The 16,606-nt window shown below is 36.3% G+C and overlaps 1 non-coding gene across 1 annotated transcript; it reads left to right on the plus strand.

Annotated features, from left to right (window-relative positions):
• Positions 1-8,250: 8,250 nt before the first annotated feature.
• Positions 8,251-8,313, plus strand: LOC126031870 (U7 small nuclear RNA). Its single transcript, XR_007503682.1, has one exon. It is a non-coding gene; the product is annotated as a U7 small nuclear RNA (small nuclear RNA).
• The last annotated feature ends 8,293 nt before the right edge of the window (positions 8,314-16,606 follow it).

The following is a 16,606-nucleotide window of genomic DNA, read 5'->3' on the forward strand; positions in this document are numbered from 1 at the left end:
AGAAAACCCTAAAGACTCTACCAAAAAGCTTCAAGAAACAATAGATTCATATAGTAAGGTGGCAGGCTACAAAATGAACACACAGAAATCAATGGCCTTTTTATGCATCAATAATGATAGAGAAGAAATGGACATTAAGAAAACACTCATATTAGTGTCACACAAACTCAAATATCTTTTTAAATTATCTTTATTTATACACCGTGATTACAAACATCATTGCAGATGCATGATTACAGTCATGTAAAGAACAACTCCCTTCACCAGTGCAAGATTCCCACCACCAAATTCCCAGATATCCCTCCTCCCCACCTGTACTCAAGACAGGTTTTCTACTTCCCTCATTCATTCACATTGCTATGATAGTTCTCAGTGTAGTTATTTCTCTAACTTTACTCATCACTCTATGTGGTGAGCTTCATGTCATGAGCTGCACCTACCAGCCCTCATCACTTTTGTCTCTGAGATACTGCTAAAAATGTCTTTCATTTTTCTTAAAGCCCATAGATGAGTGAAAAAAACTCAACTATCTTGAAGTCAACTTCACTAAAGATGTGAGACACCTATACTAAAGAAAACTATAAAACCCTGTTCCAAGAAATAAGAGGACATGTGGAAATTGAAACACATACCTTGCTCATGGATTGCAGGATTAACATAATAAAAATTGCAATACTCCCCAAAGCATTGTACAGATTTAATGCAACCCCTCTAAATATAACAATGACATTCTTTGAAGAAGAGGAAAAAACACTTCTGAAATTCATTTAAAACAATAAACATCCTAGAATAGCTAAAGCACTCCCTGGGAAAAGGAATATGGGAGGAACTACTTTCCCCAACTTTAAACTGTATTACAAAGCAATAGTTATCAAAACAGCATGGTATTGTAATAAAGACAGACCCTCAGATCAGTGGAATAGACTTGAGTACTCAGAGAATGTTCCCCAGACATAGAATCACCTAATGTTTGATAAAGGAACAAGAAATCCTAATAAGAGCAGGGAAAGCCTCTTCAAAAACTGGTGTTGGCACAACTGGTTAGCCACTTGCAAAAAAGCGAACTTGCAAAAAAGCGAACTCAGACCCTCAGCTAACACCATGTATGAAGGTGAAATCCAAATGGATTAAAGACCTTGATATCAGGCCGAAGAGATAGCATAAAGTTAGGGTGTTTGCCTTGCATGCAGAAGGAGAGTGATTCAAATCCTGGCATCTCATTTGGTCCCCCTAGCCTGCCACAAGCGATTTCTGAGTGTAGAACTAGGAGTAACTCCTGAGCACTGTGAGGTATGACCCCCCAAAAAAAGACCTTGTCATCAGACCTGAAATCATAAGGTATATAGAACAACACGTAGGTAAAACACTCCATGACATTGAGACTAAAGGAATCTTTAATGAGGAAATGCACTCTCCAAACAAGTGAAAACAGATAAACAGATGGGATTATATTAAACTGAGAAGCTTCTGCACCTCAGAGGAAATAGTGCCCCGGATACAAAAACTACCCACTGAGTGGGAAAAACTATTTACCCAATACCCATCAGATAAGGGGCTAATATCCAAAATATACAAGATAATTAGAGAAGTTTGTAAGAAAAAACATCTAACCCCATCAAAAAATGGGGAGAAGAAATGGACAAACACTTTGAAAAAGAAGAAATACAAATGGCCAAAAGGCACATGAAAAAAATGCTCCACATCCCTAATCATCAGGAAGATGCAAATCAAAACAACTATGAGGTACCATCTCACACCACAGAGATTGGCATACATCACAAAGAATGAGAACAAACAGTTCTGGAGGGGATTTGGAGAGAAAGGAACTCTTATTCACTGCTGGTGGGAATGCTGTCTAGTCCAACCTTTATGGAAAACGATATGGAGATTCCTCCAAAAGCTGGAAATGAGCTCCCATATGATCCAGTTATACCACTCCTAGGGATATACCCTAGGAACAAAAAATACAATAAAAAACCCCTTCCTCACACCTATATTCATTGCAGTGCTCTTTCCAATAGCCAGACTCTGGAAACCATCAAGATGCCCTTGAACAGATGAATGGCTAAAGAAAATGTGGTACATATACACAATGGAATATTATGCAGCCGTCAGGAGAGATGAAGTCATGAAAATTTCCTATACGTGTAAAGACAGGGAATCTTTTTTTTCTCTTTTATTGATACTGTGGTTTGCATTATTACAAATAAAGGAGTACTATAAGTATCACTTCATTCCCTTTCAGCACTCAGTTCTTGTCCAAAGTGATTATTTCCAAGGATCTCTGTCACAGTGGACCATTCACTACCCTAATTACATTCACCACTCCTTGTGGCAAGCTTCCTATCATGGACTGGTCTTCCTGATCTTCAACCCTATTGTCTCAGAATTACCATATAACCATTTATTTTTCTTATATTCCAGAAATGAGTGAGATTATTCAATATCTATGCCTCTTCTTCTGATTCATTATACTCAGAATAATAAATTTTATATCCATTCATGTATACACAAATTTTATTTTGATGACTTTGACTGTTGATTTTTCATAGGAGTTTTCTTCCTGGTCCTCTGGAAGATTCTTATGGTATTCCTGTTAAATGTATCCAAATGGTTTATTTTTCTGTGAATTTATTTTAAGAATATTTTCCACGGGGTCGGAGAGATAGCATGGAAGTAAGACATTTGCTTTTCATGCTGAAGGATGGTGGTTTGAATCCCGGCATCCCATATGGTCCCCTGTGCTTTCCAGGGGTGATTTTCGAGCATACAATCAGGAGTAACCCCTGAGCGCTGCCAGGTGTGACCCAAAAACCAAAGAGATAGAGAGAGAGAATGTTTTCCATATTAACGTCTCTTATTTAAGACTATTCTCCAATTTCTTCTGTTTATTGGAGGTATGGAAGTGTTATGCAGTTCATCTTCTTGCTCACCGATTTTGTCCTCTGCAGCTGTTACTCTACTGGTGAGGCCTTCCAGTGAAGTTTTTATTTCACCTACCATGTTTTTCAGTCTTGATTTTTCTGTTTGAAGTTTTTTTCGTATACTCTTGAGTCTTAGGGGTTATTTGTTTTATGGTATCTTTGAGTCCTTTAAAAGCTTTAACATTTCTTCTCTAAAGTTCTGATCAGAGAGGTTATGTAGGTGGCTCATGTTGGTTGGTCTTCATATCTAGCATCTTAGGTCATAAGGTGTGGTGTCATTCTGCATTGTTTTCTCTTTGTGACCTATGTAGTGTGGAGCTACACTATAAGAATAAGTGATACTACCTTTTATATGTGTTATGGTGGAACTTTTGACTAGATAGGTGCAGCCTCATAGTAAGCAGAGCAGCTGTGCCTGGAATCACTCATCTCAGTTTAGTTCAAAATGGTGCTTTTTTAGTCCAAACTCAACCCTTAGCACCACAGCCCCACCTACCACTGCTGGTGAATAATTCATTTTTTTTTGTCTTGTATTTTTTCTCCACAGCAACACTCTTATCTGGCCTCACTTCTCTAATCCATCTTTATTTGTCTTTTGTGCATGGCGTTTTAAAGGGATATTCTTTTTTTTTTTTTTGCATATAGCTGACCAATGTTTCCAACACCATTTGTTGAAGAGACTTCCCTTGCTTTGTCTCATATTTATTTTTTCATTCTTCTGCCCTTCATGGCATATATTCTAATGAAAATACTGCAGAGGGATATAAAACAATAAATCTGATACTTGTATTGAACAAAAACGGAATATGAAAGACTAGGATCAAATACTTATGTAAAGTGCTGAAGATGAATAAATTATTGACATGTACCTCTGTTATAGGTAAATTCCTACATAGATATATACATATATCACACATATATACTCTCATTTTTTTTGTGTGGTTTTTGGGTCACACCCGGCAGTGCTTAAGGGTTATTCCTGGCTCCAGGCTCAAATTGCTCCTGGCAGGTTTGGGGGACCATATAGGACGCCGGGATTTGAACCGATGACCTCCTGCATGAAAGGCAAATGACTTACCTCCATGCTATCTCTCCGGCCCCATATATACTCTCATTTTAAGATGGAGTTTGTGGGGGGGGGGTTGGTTTATTTGCCCAAAGCAGCACTGAAAAGAGGTAACTAAAAACTGTTACATTAGATTTCTGATGTAATCTAGAACATTAAAGTGGAAGTATCATGTCTTGGGGAAGTAATAAGATCTCAACACTTTTATAACTCAAGGTCATTACTCTGCTTCTACTAAGAAATATCTGGCACATTCTCATTTTAAAGAAACCTCATTAGAAAATAATGTTCTATGCCATCACCTTCAATTTAGTTAATGTCTCCATTGGAGACTGGGTCACAGTGTTATTTCTAGCATCTGGCAAAATACTGCATATAGTGTAAGCACAGTTGGCCAGAATCAGAAGCTACAGCAAACCATCAAGTATATATTATAAGATGAATATTGTTTTAATAGACAAAACGGAAAGAAACTCAAATTCTGCAAAGTGTCAGTTTGCTTCTATTAGGATGTAAGTATTAGCTGTGAAGACCAAACTCTATTTAAATTCTAATAATGAGAAGCAATAATCTCTTGCCTTCATTTGTATTTAACTGGGTTCTTTAAATGAAGGTGTTAGACAACTGAACAACCTTCATTCAGTCTTAATTCTTTTTAAAATATGTGTTGAAGTAAATCACATCATTTTCCAGATTACTGTTTTATTCTGATACTTTACATTATCACTTCGTCCCCCACACCACCAGAGTGTCAGAAATCCTCTAGCCTCTGTTTTAAGTAGGGTAGAGATTATACTGCCATACCCCAAATTTAATATTTTTTAAAATATTTTGGGATCACACCCAGAGGTACTCAGGACTTACTCTTAGTTCGCCATTCAGCAATCACTTTTGACAGTACTTGGGAACCATATATAATTGAGGGGATTGATCCCAGGCTGTACACATGCAAGGCGATTGCACTACCCACTGTAATATCAATCCAAGCACATTTCACTCAATCCTTAAAATAACCTAAAATTGGGACCGGAGCGATACCGCAGCAGTAGGGAGCTTGCCTTGCACGCAGCTGACCCAGGACAGACCGGGGTTCCATCCTCGGCATGCCCCCATATGGTCCCCCACGACAGGAGCAATTTTTGAGTGCATAGCCAGAAGTAACCCCAGAGTGTCACCGGGTGTGGCCCCCAAATAAAAACAAACAAAAAACCCACTAAAAATCTATTTTGCTTTCACATAAAATGTGATGGGGTGTGGGGTACTGATATGAACAGTTCCTTGTTTGCATGCCCATATCCAAGTTCTGCCAGGTACTTAATTCCATTTCAGCAAGTAGATAAATTACATCACAGAATGTCATAACCCAATATTAATTTTTTTTACCTGAACAATGACAGGTATCACTTCCCCTAATGTATACATATATATACCCTACCTCAGAATAAGGAAGATTGGGAGACTGGACATTCTTAGGGTAATGTAATTTTATGAAAGACAAGTGTTTATTTTGGTGAAAAATTTGATGTTTTTTCCCCCAAAACCTCAGGATCCATCTGGCATGATATTGTTTCCTGATTGCCTGTAAATATTTATGCATGCATACATGTGGATGTGGAAAGTCCAAGATAAATATAAATCTATGCCTTTCATCTTCTTGTCTAAAGTACTCTAGATTTTTTTAAATATATTTTCTTAGTTTCTGTTTGTTTCTTTTCATTACACCCAGCTGTGCTCAGAGTATTGAACCCAGATTGACTACATGCAAAATTATCTATTATACTCTCTCCATACTGCTAGAAGATCATACAGAACAAATTAATGATGATTCTATAAGTCTTAAAATTCTTTTACTATACAATTAATAAAATTTTAGACTAAATAATCAACTGGAATTATTTACTAAATATCATAATGCACACACAGAGAAATATCTCAGAAGCATTTAATTAGAAATAGGGATGGTGGTTTAATACAGTGGGGAGGATATTTGCTTTGCAGGCAGAAAACCCAGGTTTTTCTTTCTTTTTTAATCTTTATTTAAACACTGTGGCTATAAACATGATTGTAGTTGGGTTTTAGTCACAAAAAGAACACCCCCTTCACCAGTGCAACATTCCCACCACCAAATCACCCCATATCCTTCCATTCACACCACCCCGCCTGTATTAGACACAGGCATTCTACTTCTCTAATTCATTAACATTATCATGGTATTTGTTAGTGTTGTAACTGCACTTCATATTGTGAGCCTGTCCTTCTGGCCCTCATCTCTGGGCATTATTACAATAATGTCTTTTATTTTTCTTAAAAACCATAGATAAGTGAGACTATTCTGTGTGTCTCTCCCCCCACCCTCTGACTTATTTTACTTAGCATAATAGTTTCCATGTCCATCCATGTATAAGAAAATTTCATGACTTCATCTCTCCTGATGGCTGCATAATATTCCATTGTGTATATGTACCACAGTTTCTTTAGCCATTCATCTGTTGAAGGGCATCTTGGTTATTTCCAGGATCTGGCTATTGTAAATAGTGTTGCGATGAATATAGATGTGAGGAAAGAATTTTTTTATTGAATTTTTGTGTTCCTAGGGTATATCCCTAGGAGTGGTATAGCTGGATCATATGGGAGTTCAATTTTCAATTTCCAGTTTTTTGAGGAATCTCCATATTGTTTCCATAAGAGCTGGACTAAGAGGCATTCCCACCAGCAGTGAATGGGAATTCCTTTCTCCCCACATCCCTGCCAGCACTTATTGTTCTTGGCCTTTGGTGTGTGTGTGTGTGTGTGTGTGTGTGTGTGTGTGTGTGTGTGAAAAAGAGAGAGAGAGAGAGAGAGAGAGAGAGAGAGAGAGAGAGAGAGAGAGAGAGAGAGAGAAGGTACCTCATTGTTGTTTTGATTTGCATCTCCCTGATTATTAGTGATGTGGAGCATTTTTTCATGTGCCTTTTGGCCATTTGTATTTCTTCTTTGAGAAATTGCTCATCCTTCTCCCCATTTTTTGATGGGGTTAGATATTTTTTCTTGTTAAGTTCTGTCAGTAACTTGTATATCTTAGATATTGATTGGTATTGGTTTCTTACAACCTGTTGGTGGCTTTAGTATCCTAGGTACTATTTACTTTGAGGTGCAGAAGCTTCTCAGCTTAATATATTCCCATCTGTTTATCTCTGTTTCCACTTGTATGGAGAGTGCTCTTTCTGCCTTGAAGATACCTTTAGTCTCAATGTCATGGAGTGTTTTACCTATGTGTTGCTCAGTATATCTTATGGTTTCCAGTCTGATATCCAGGTTTTAAATTCATTTGGATTTGACCTTTGTACATGGTGTTAGATGGAGGTCTGAGTTATTTTTTTTGCAAGTGGCTGACTTGTTGCTCCAACACCACTTGTTAAAGAGGCTTTCCTTGCTCTATTATTCTTTTCTTTTCTCTCTATCTAAGATTAAGTGATTGTATATCTGGGGCACACTCTCTGAATACTCAAGTTTATTCCACTGATCTGAGGGTCTGTCTTTATTCCAGTACCAAGTTGTTTTAATGACTAGACTTTGTAATACAATTTAAAGTTTGGAAAAAGTGATGTCTCCATGCTCCTTTCCCCAAGGGTTGCTCTAGTTATTCATGGGTGTCTATTGTTCCAAATGAATTTCAGAAGTGTTTGATCCACTTTTTTGAAAAATACCATGGGTATCCTTAGAGGCATACTCATTAAATATGTACAATGCTTTGGGTAGTATTGCCATTTTAATTATGTTAATCCTGACAATCCATGAGCAGGGTATGTCTCTCTATTGCCTGGTGTCCTCTTTTATTTCTTAAAGCAGGGTTTTTGTAGTTTTCTTTGTATATGTCCTTCACTTCTTTAGTTAACTTGACTTCAAGATATTTGAGTTTGTGTGATACTAATGTAAATGGGGTAGTTTTATTTTAATGTCCATTTTTTCTCTATCATTATTGGTGTATAAGAAGGCCATTGATTTTTATGTGTTAATTTTGTAGCCTGCCACTTTTCTATAAGAATCTATTTGTTTCTATAAAGGTTTTGGTACAGTGTTTAAGGAGAAAAATCCAGGCTTGAGCTTTGCTACTTCATTTAGTTCTCTGAGCTACACAGGAGTGATTTCTGAGTACAGAACCAAGAGAAAGTCCTCAGTATAGTTGGGTGTGGTCCTATTAACTTCCTCCCAAATAAAGATGGCAATTAACTAGTTTTATTGACATATTTCATATAGAGTTTCTCTAAAGGGCCAAAATACAAATGTTACAGCTTTTTTAGAATTTGTCAAGCAGGCTTTCTGGTCTCTACTAGAAGCACCCCCCTACAAAAAAAGAGCCCAAACTCTATTTTTACATGCATTTTTATATCAGACATACATAAAGCTCTTCAAGGGCGAAAATAATATCTATTTGGACTGATAGAAGTTTTGAAAAAGCAGTATTACTACACTGTTGCCAATTTTTTGACTCTGGTAAATCATTTTGTCTCTGTAGTCCCATTCCTATTTTGGTAAAATGGGGGAAAGTTACTTATTTTTTCAGAAATACCAGGACAAACTTTATAACAAAACACTTGAGCAAGACCCACTGAGCATGACAACTGCAGACACATGCTGTTTCACATAATTATATTTCTATGATTATAGAACAAGTGGTTTCTCAATGACTTTCAACCCTTGATCCTTGCATTCATCACTACTTTAATCTCACCTAGTAATCCTAAATTTCCAAAACCCTAAGTTTTCTTACCATCCAAAAGCAAATGCTGGTTGTTTTTCTCACTGCTAGATAAGGAACATTATCTATTTGTGTTTTCTTGTTAATCTATTGACCTTTAAGTACAGTTCTGTTTTATAAAGAGAGCATGTACTTTGAGGCAAATATTTTCCACTGGTTTCATTTTAGCTATATGAGAGAGAAGGGAACTGTATCAATGAGGAGGTCACATACTTGAGGGGGAGAAGAAGACACTCCATAGCACCTTCTTCTAGTATCATCCAGTTTTAATTTTCTACAGTATAGAGCTATACTATAGTATTTTGGTGGAAAATTTAGAAAGAGATAAAACAACAGCATTTCTGTAATCCTTAAAGGAATCTGTAATATATTGCTGGGATAATAAAAGTGCAAAATAAAAATGAGCTTGAATATATTGATTTCACTAGAATTAGGATCCATGTTATACCCATTTTTAACTTAAATAACTCAGTCATTTTAAAAGCTCTCTAAAGCTGATTTTCTCTGTTATGAAGGGATAACAGTGACATTTCCATAGGATTATTGTAAGTATTATATGTGGAAATACTGCTGAAAAGCTCTGGTAAAAATTCATGTTTAACAAACAATATTTTCTTATACCATTATAAACAATATCTATTATTCACTTATAAATCTATAGCTCTGAGTGAATGGATATTGGCCATATGCCTTTACTGAAATACAGAGAACTCTGAGACTAGGCATACTGTTCGTTTGCCCAAGATTTAAGTTAGGGATAAATGGTCTTCAAAATTCTAAAGTACACACTCCCAGGAAAGTAAGATTTCCTTCTATCTCATTCATAACTGGCAGATAGCCAGCCTCTGAACTCAACAAGGGACAGCATGCTCATTAGCCATAAAAGCACTTCATTCCTTTTTAATAACAGCTCTATTGCAAAGAACTTGCTTACAATCCACCGAAACTTGACTTTCCATAAACTCTAGCTATTAATCCTACATCTTCCTGTTACAATATTAAAGATGAGCTGAGTCATCATTATTTTATGGAATACCTATAAAAATGAATACAACATTATGTCACAGTTAAGCCATTTTCTTGTTTTAGTTTGTATATTGATTCCCTTATGATAAAATTCACAGCTATTTCTTAGTCTGAGCTCTTCTCATTTGTTCTTTTTAAAAATGTTTAGGAACCAGGTTGAACTCAATAGGGTACATGCTCTTCAAATACAATGAGCCTTTCTTCTTTTATAATTAGCATTCTTTTATAAATGGCAAGTTATAAATGAAATCCAAGCTTGCAGGCTATATTTACCTTCCACCAGGAACACCACATGGTGTTATTCAAACCAGGACACTTCTGAGAGTGGAAGATGTACTTTTAGCAATAACACTTGGAAAACAGGCATAAACTGGAAGTGTTAAGGCTAGCAAGAACTAATCATTATCAAGCTTTTTCTCCCATTCTGTTATGTTATGTTTGTTTTCTCTTTATCTCTTCTTACCTAAATGACTTTCTCTCTAGTTTACTCTGGTAGCTTTATAGAATTTATAAAACTGCATAAGTATTTTTAGACTGTTTTGTACTCTAACCACTTCTAATAGATGTGCATTGGGTAAACATAATGTTCATTGCTCTTTTAAATCTCATTAACACACCAGGTTTCTGTATACTCTTTTATAAAAATTTCAAGCTTGCATCTCTGAACATTAGAATACAATCATCTGAGACTATTAATATTACTCTGGTGTTTTCCCTGATACTTTTTTCTTAAATTAATGTTTTCCATATATATCTTCCATTTTTTAATTATTCCCTGCTTTATCAATTTAGCTGAGTAATTATCTCTTACAAATTTTAAGTTAACACTTTTTGGATCAGGTCATCAAATCTACAAATAATTATATCAAATTACATTTGCTAGTACTTTACATATTGCAAAATTGCTTTCATATTTGCATTTGCATATTCCAGCAGCTCTTGAGAAAATCTAAAGAAGTGTAATTAACTCTTCTTTGGAGAGAAGAAATGGGTAACTTAAGCCCAAAATTTTAATTTGTGTTTTAGCCTTCCTTAATTAATGCAACAAAATTATTTTTCTTTATTATAACTCACTAAGCACACTTATGTCTTTGACTATTTTATATACTTGGTTAATTATTTTCAAAAGAAAAATGATTTTTAACATCTAAATATGTCTTTTTTGTTAACTCAAATAAGTTATTTGAAAAAGATCTGCAGAGAAATTATCTCCGTGTAATCCTTTCTCACCTCATGAAATCATGATAGCCATGATATATGTTTTTGTCTTTTTCTTTTGCTCTTTATTATTTTATTTATGTTAAAGAGAAAATTTGGTGCAGTTTAGTAGAGTCAAGAAGTATAAGTAAATCCCCCATAGATAATACACATTCTTGTCCAACTTGCATGTGGACAACTTGAAACTCCATTTCTGAAATCTAATCACTGCTAGATTTCTCACTCTAGGGTATCTAGAATTTAGATAATATTCTTCTAAGCCAGAAACTTATTTTTTTAGAATTTTCAAATTCACATTTTGGGGGTAAAGTTTTTCCTATCAGATATGTGAATCTGATAATGTTGTTATACTTCCTCACCCGGTATAATATTCTGTTTTCCTGTTAGAAAAAAATAGACTGTTTATTATTCAGTTTTAAAACTAATATCTTCTATTCACTTTCTTAGTTTTATTTTTGATTTATTATTATTATCACTTTAATATTCTAAGAGATCAAAACTTAAAACTTACCCCATAAATTCCCTTACCTTTTTCTCTAATAGATACGTTTGAAATAATTTAAACTATAATGTCACCCTTTCCTTCCTCATGTATAGAAAACTATATATATATATATATATATATAAAACATATATATAAAATAAGGATGAAGAATGCAGATAACAGTTCTGAGAGAGAGAGTGTGAGAGAGAGAGAAAGAGAGAGAGAGAGAGAGAGAGAGAGAGAGAGAGAGAGAGAGAGAGAGAGAGAGAGAGAGAGGATGTGCCTTACTGAATGGCCCAAATCTAATTTCCACTTTTCCATTCCTTGCAGGCTACTTTTTAGTTTTTATTAGAATTCTGGAAAAGTTAGAATCTTGAAAAGAAAACCAATATCACTTCTTCTCAGGCATGAAACATCTATGCCTTCTCTATATCTTAAATAGCACCAAAAAAAAAAAAAGAGCATTATGCCTTGTATGTCACAAATTACAAAATAATGTTGGCTTTGCTTATTAATCTCCTTGGGTGTCATATTTTCGCCTATTAGAAGTGATGGAGGGGCCGGGCGGTGGCGCAAGAGGTAAGGTGCCTGCCTTGCCTGCGCTAGCCTTGGACGAACCGCGGTTCGATCCCCCGGTGTCCCATATGTCCCCCAAGCCAGGAGCGACTTCTGAGCGCATAGCCAGGAGTAACCCCTGAGCATTACCGGGTGTGGCCCAAAAACCAAAAAAAAAAAAAAAGAAGAAGAAGTGATGGAGTTGAATTCATTGTACCATAAGGTTTTCTTTCCCATCGAATTTGACTTTAGCTTTCTCTTACCATGAATAAGACAAATTCTTGTTGACTTTTAGTATCACACAGTAGTAGTCTTTCCTTCTGTTAGGAGAGCTGAAAGTAATAGCTAAAAGATGGTCATTGATTTTTCAGTGATTGTTGGTTAGAAGAGGATTGACTTATCTTCATCTTCTAAGAAATGACCATGATATCCTTCATTTATCATTTAATATTCATTTCAAATTTTTCTTACTAAAGTATTGAGTGCATAAAGAATCACTGAGCTTGAGTAAATTATCTTAGGCTTTCAAATTCATGTAATTATTAGATTTGGGAACTGTAGAAGATTTGTGGACTTTAATATTCTATACTATTCAGAAAGTGTTTGTGTGAATATATTTACCCATGATGGAATCTAGTAACTGCAGGGAAAGCAATTGCATCTAAACAGGTAAAATGGCTGTATTTAATTTTAGAAGGTTTCTGTCTCCTATTTATTACAACATTTTTTCCTAAAATGCTCAATATTCCCTAGGGTCTAATATTTTACAAGCCTCCCAGTACGGCTGGGAGATGGTTAACAAACCAATTTATGTTTTATAGATACTAAAATTGAGGCACAGAGAAACTATGTGATCTACTTCAGCACTCTAGCAGCTCACCAAGGATTGGCAGAATAAAGAGAAATAAAATAATTTATCTGTAACTCTCTTCTGCTGAAGACCAGACGATCATTGCTCTCAGAATATTATTCTCTGAGAAACTAGCTGCCTACTAGTCTCTTTGTGGGGAAGCATATATGCCACTTTATCCGGCAGAGATGTCAGGCTCGTGACTGTAATCTATACCAAGGTTTAATATCTTCATTACTCGAACATTCTTTTTCAGATTTTTTCCATTACACACAGCCACATCTCAGTACTCATCATGTCATTTCTAGATCCTTTTAACAGTTTTTGGAGGAGGTTGTTGCTATAATTACTCGCCTCCTCTCTCTTCCCACTTTCAACTTCACCCAGTTCATTCCACTGTCTGCCCAGTGCCTTTTCTTAAAGCACATTTTGACACGTAATTGTGAGCCAGCGATTGTCAGCCTGGCTTTCAAGAATACCCATAGTTGGACCGTTTGGTATTTATTTTTTGATCATAACTGCACTAACATATCAACAGTCCAGGTACTCATTTTTTTGCCTATAAGGATGCTGATTTGTCTTTTCTTGCTTAAAACCCAGAGTTTTCTTTATACATGTCTATTTATTTGAATAAGATTGCTCTTATGCACAACTAGAAGCTTTTGTTGACTGTCCCAGATGCAGCAATAACTTTACTTTGTTAAAACTTATTGTTTTCATAGTTGCTTACAAAGTATACTTTTTGAAAGTTAAATTTATCCTCAAATGCTACCTGAATTTTAAATTTCAAGAGCAATCTTTCATTTAGCTGGAAGTTATTTTGCTATATAGACAGGCATTAAATTATCTGTTGACATAAAATGTTATTTTATTTTCACTCTCATTTGACTGTGCTCATGTTCTAAGCACGATAAGCCTTTGTACTTCATTCCCTGTAATATGGAACTAAATTTTGAATTTGGGTACTATCTGAATTAGACAGGCAAATTACCAAAGTTCATATTTTATAAGTGACTATAATTCATTTGAGAATATTGGTGTAATAAAATAAACTTAAAGAATTCTGCAAAGAGTGAACAGACTATCACAAGTAAAACTTAGGCAGTCCTCAATTTGTGAATATTGTCTGGGTTTGGAAATTATATATGTTAAATATTCATAGTTTCAAATGATGATTTCTTTGTATTCCATAGGGTTATTTTAGGAGTGTTGAAATTGTATTATATTTAACATTATGGAATGTCTCAGAATACCACTCTCACTGGTGGCTTCTGTACAATTATTTATAACTCTTGTGGACCCTCTGCATCTTTTTCACCATGCCTCACCAGCCTGAGCAACACCAGCTCAACCCAGGTTGAGCTAGCATTGGGATAGAAAGACAGGACCAAGATGATGAAATTGGGAGAATTGTTTTTATATGTGACCATTAGCACAAATGTACATGAAAACTTGGATCAATACATACAAACTGACCTGAGAAGAAACATAAACAAAGCCTCTGCAACAAGTAAGGGAAGACAGATAACTCACTTTGAGATACTCACTTCTGAGAGGAGGCCTAGTCCCCTATCAAAAAGGAAACACCTACTGAAGCAATGTGGCTGTCACCTAACACCTTGCCTTAGGACTCCATAATATACATAGAACACAGGAACCAGAAACTTGGGGATATAAACAGGGCTTGGAATTGCTGACAGATGTCATCATGGAGACCTCTTGCATCCTGGCAGATAGTTGTAATGGACTCTGCTTTGGTTCTCAAGCTTCATGCTAAGCGAGCCTGAGGGAGAAAATTCCTGAGGAGAGCTCAATAGGCACTTAACAAATAGCTGGACCAACTGGGGACCGAAAGAAAATAATCAAGACAACTTGTTCCAAGTAGATATAAATACACAGCCAGTGACAGCATACATTTGACTATAACCAAGCAACACCTCTATGGGAAATTAAGTTTTCTGTGGTCCTCTCAAAACATAGAAGAAGGGGGCTTTAGAAGGAGGGTACCAGTATCCGTGTATTCCCTTGCTGGCCAATAACTAGCCGATTTATGCTCTTTGTCGGTCTGGAATATGTGTGCTCTCACCAGCTGAGATGAGATCCCAGATTTAACCTCTCCCAAGCCTGAGATCCCACTATTCCCTAGGTCTCCACATTTGTGGCTCTAGTGGCTGTTAAATTCTCATTACCAATAGAACTCCAGTCACTGACCTTGAGGCAAAGTAGGCAGTGAGACTAGGAGCTCATAAGCACATACTCATGGTTCTTGCTCAAAACTTCTGTAGGCTGGCACAGAGGGCATCTGTGACAATGACAGCTGGTTACCCAAGCCTCCTCTGAATCCTTGTAGCCAGCTAGACTTTTCCTGATACAAGTTTTGCCACAAACTGTGCTGATAAACCAGTTTATCCTTAATCCAGCTCAATTTCTGTTCTCAGTCACTACCCAAATAGATCTCTGTGACGAAAGCAATCTTTAAACACTCGCCACCAGGATCTCTTGGTAACCATGCAGGCCATTTCAGACAGCACACATAACTACTACTGGACAGCTGTGAATTTGGACACCTGGTTGCAAAGACCTACTCTAAACCATCATACAGCTACCTTCAAGCACTCGCGTGACCTTTGGTCATTGCTCATATCTGTTGTGCTCCCTTGTTACACTGCCAACCTGCCTGTTACCTGCCAGTTCCTAAGTGCATATTCTGCTTCCAGCTCAGTCTGAGGCCATAGTCTGCTCTCCAATCTGCCTTAACACGGGCTTTCCAGTAGCCGCACAGATTTGGGTGATTGTGACACTTTAACAATTAGAAGAGTTTCTAGTCAGACTGAAGCTCTTGGTTGTTTCCCTGGTCTGCATGACATTAATGTTATGGTCTATGCCAGGAAATGATGATTATAAATTAATTCCCTGTCCTCGTGTAAATTTGATACCAGTCAGTGACAAACACATATGACTGTTAATTTTCCAGTCTTACCAGGTCTCTTTGAATTTGGTGTAAAAAAGTAGGTTGGGGTCTGAGTGACAGTAAAGTGGTAAGGGGTTTTCTTTGCACACAGATCCCCAACATCCTATATGGTCCTCAGAACCCACCTGGGATAATTCCTGGGTAAGAGCCAAGAGTAACCTCTGAACACCCGTGGGTGTGACCCAAAAACAACAGCAACAACAACAAAGCTAGGGAGAGGAATTAATGACAGTAAAATTTCCAGACAACCCATGTCCATCTGATCTTGTTGCACCGTGTAAGACTAGTGATTGTGAATTATCTGGTGAGCCCTATACTTTCTTAAGTTTCTTGTTCCAGAAGAGTTATGCATACATGGCTTTAAATGACTGTCACCTTCAAGTTCAACTTTTTTTGCCACAATACACCTGTAAAATGTTCTTGCTGCCAAGGCCAGCATGAGCACTGAACATAGGAACCCAGAGCAACAGAGGGCCTAGCTGGACTCTGGATATAAGGAGGAAGTGAAGGAATTCATCCTTGTTGATATAGAAAATAATCTCTGAAGAATTAAATATACAACATAATTATGAAACTAAAGTGAAGACTTCAAAGTAGCAGTGCAATGAGATCTATTGAAAAGAATTTAAATATGGTCAAAGACTATGTAAGAAAAAATACGAACTGTACAGATATAATTGTGTTAGAAGAACTAAGCATTGCATAATGATTATTGAATACTTTATCGAAAGAACTCTAATGCTCACTAATATAATTACAACAAAGAAATATCAA

The sequence above is a fragment of the Suncus etruscus genome, chromosome 15 (genome assembly GCF_024139225.1).
Source record: "Suncus etruscus isolate mSunEtr1 chromosome 15, mSunEtr1.pri.cur, whole genome shotgun sequence".
Taxonomy (NCBI): Eukaryota; Metazoa; Chordata; class Mammalia; order Eulipotyphla; family Soricidae; genus Suncus; species Suncus etruscus.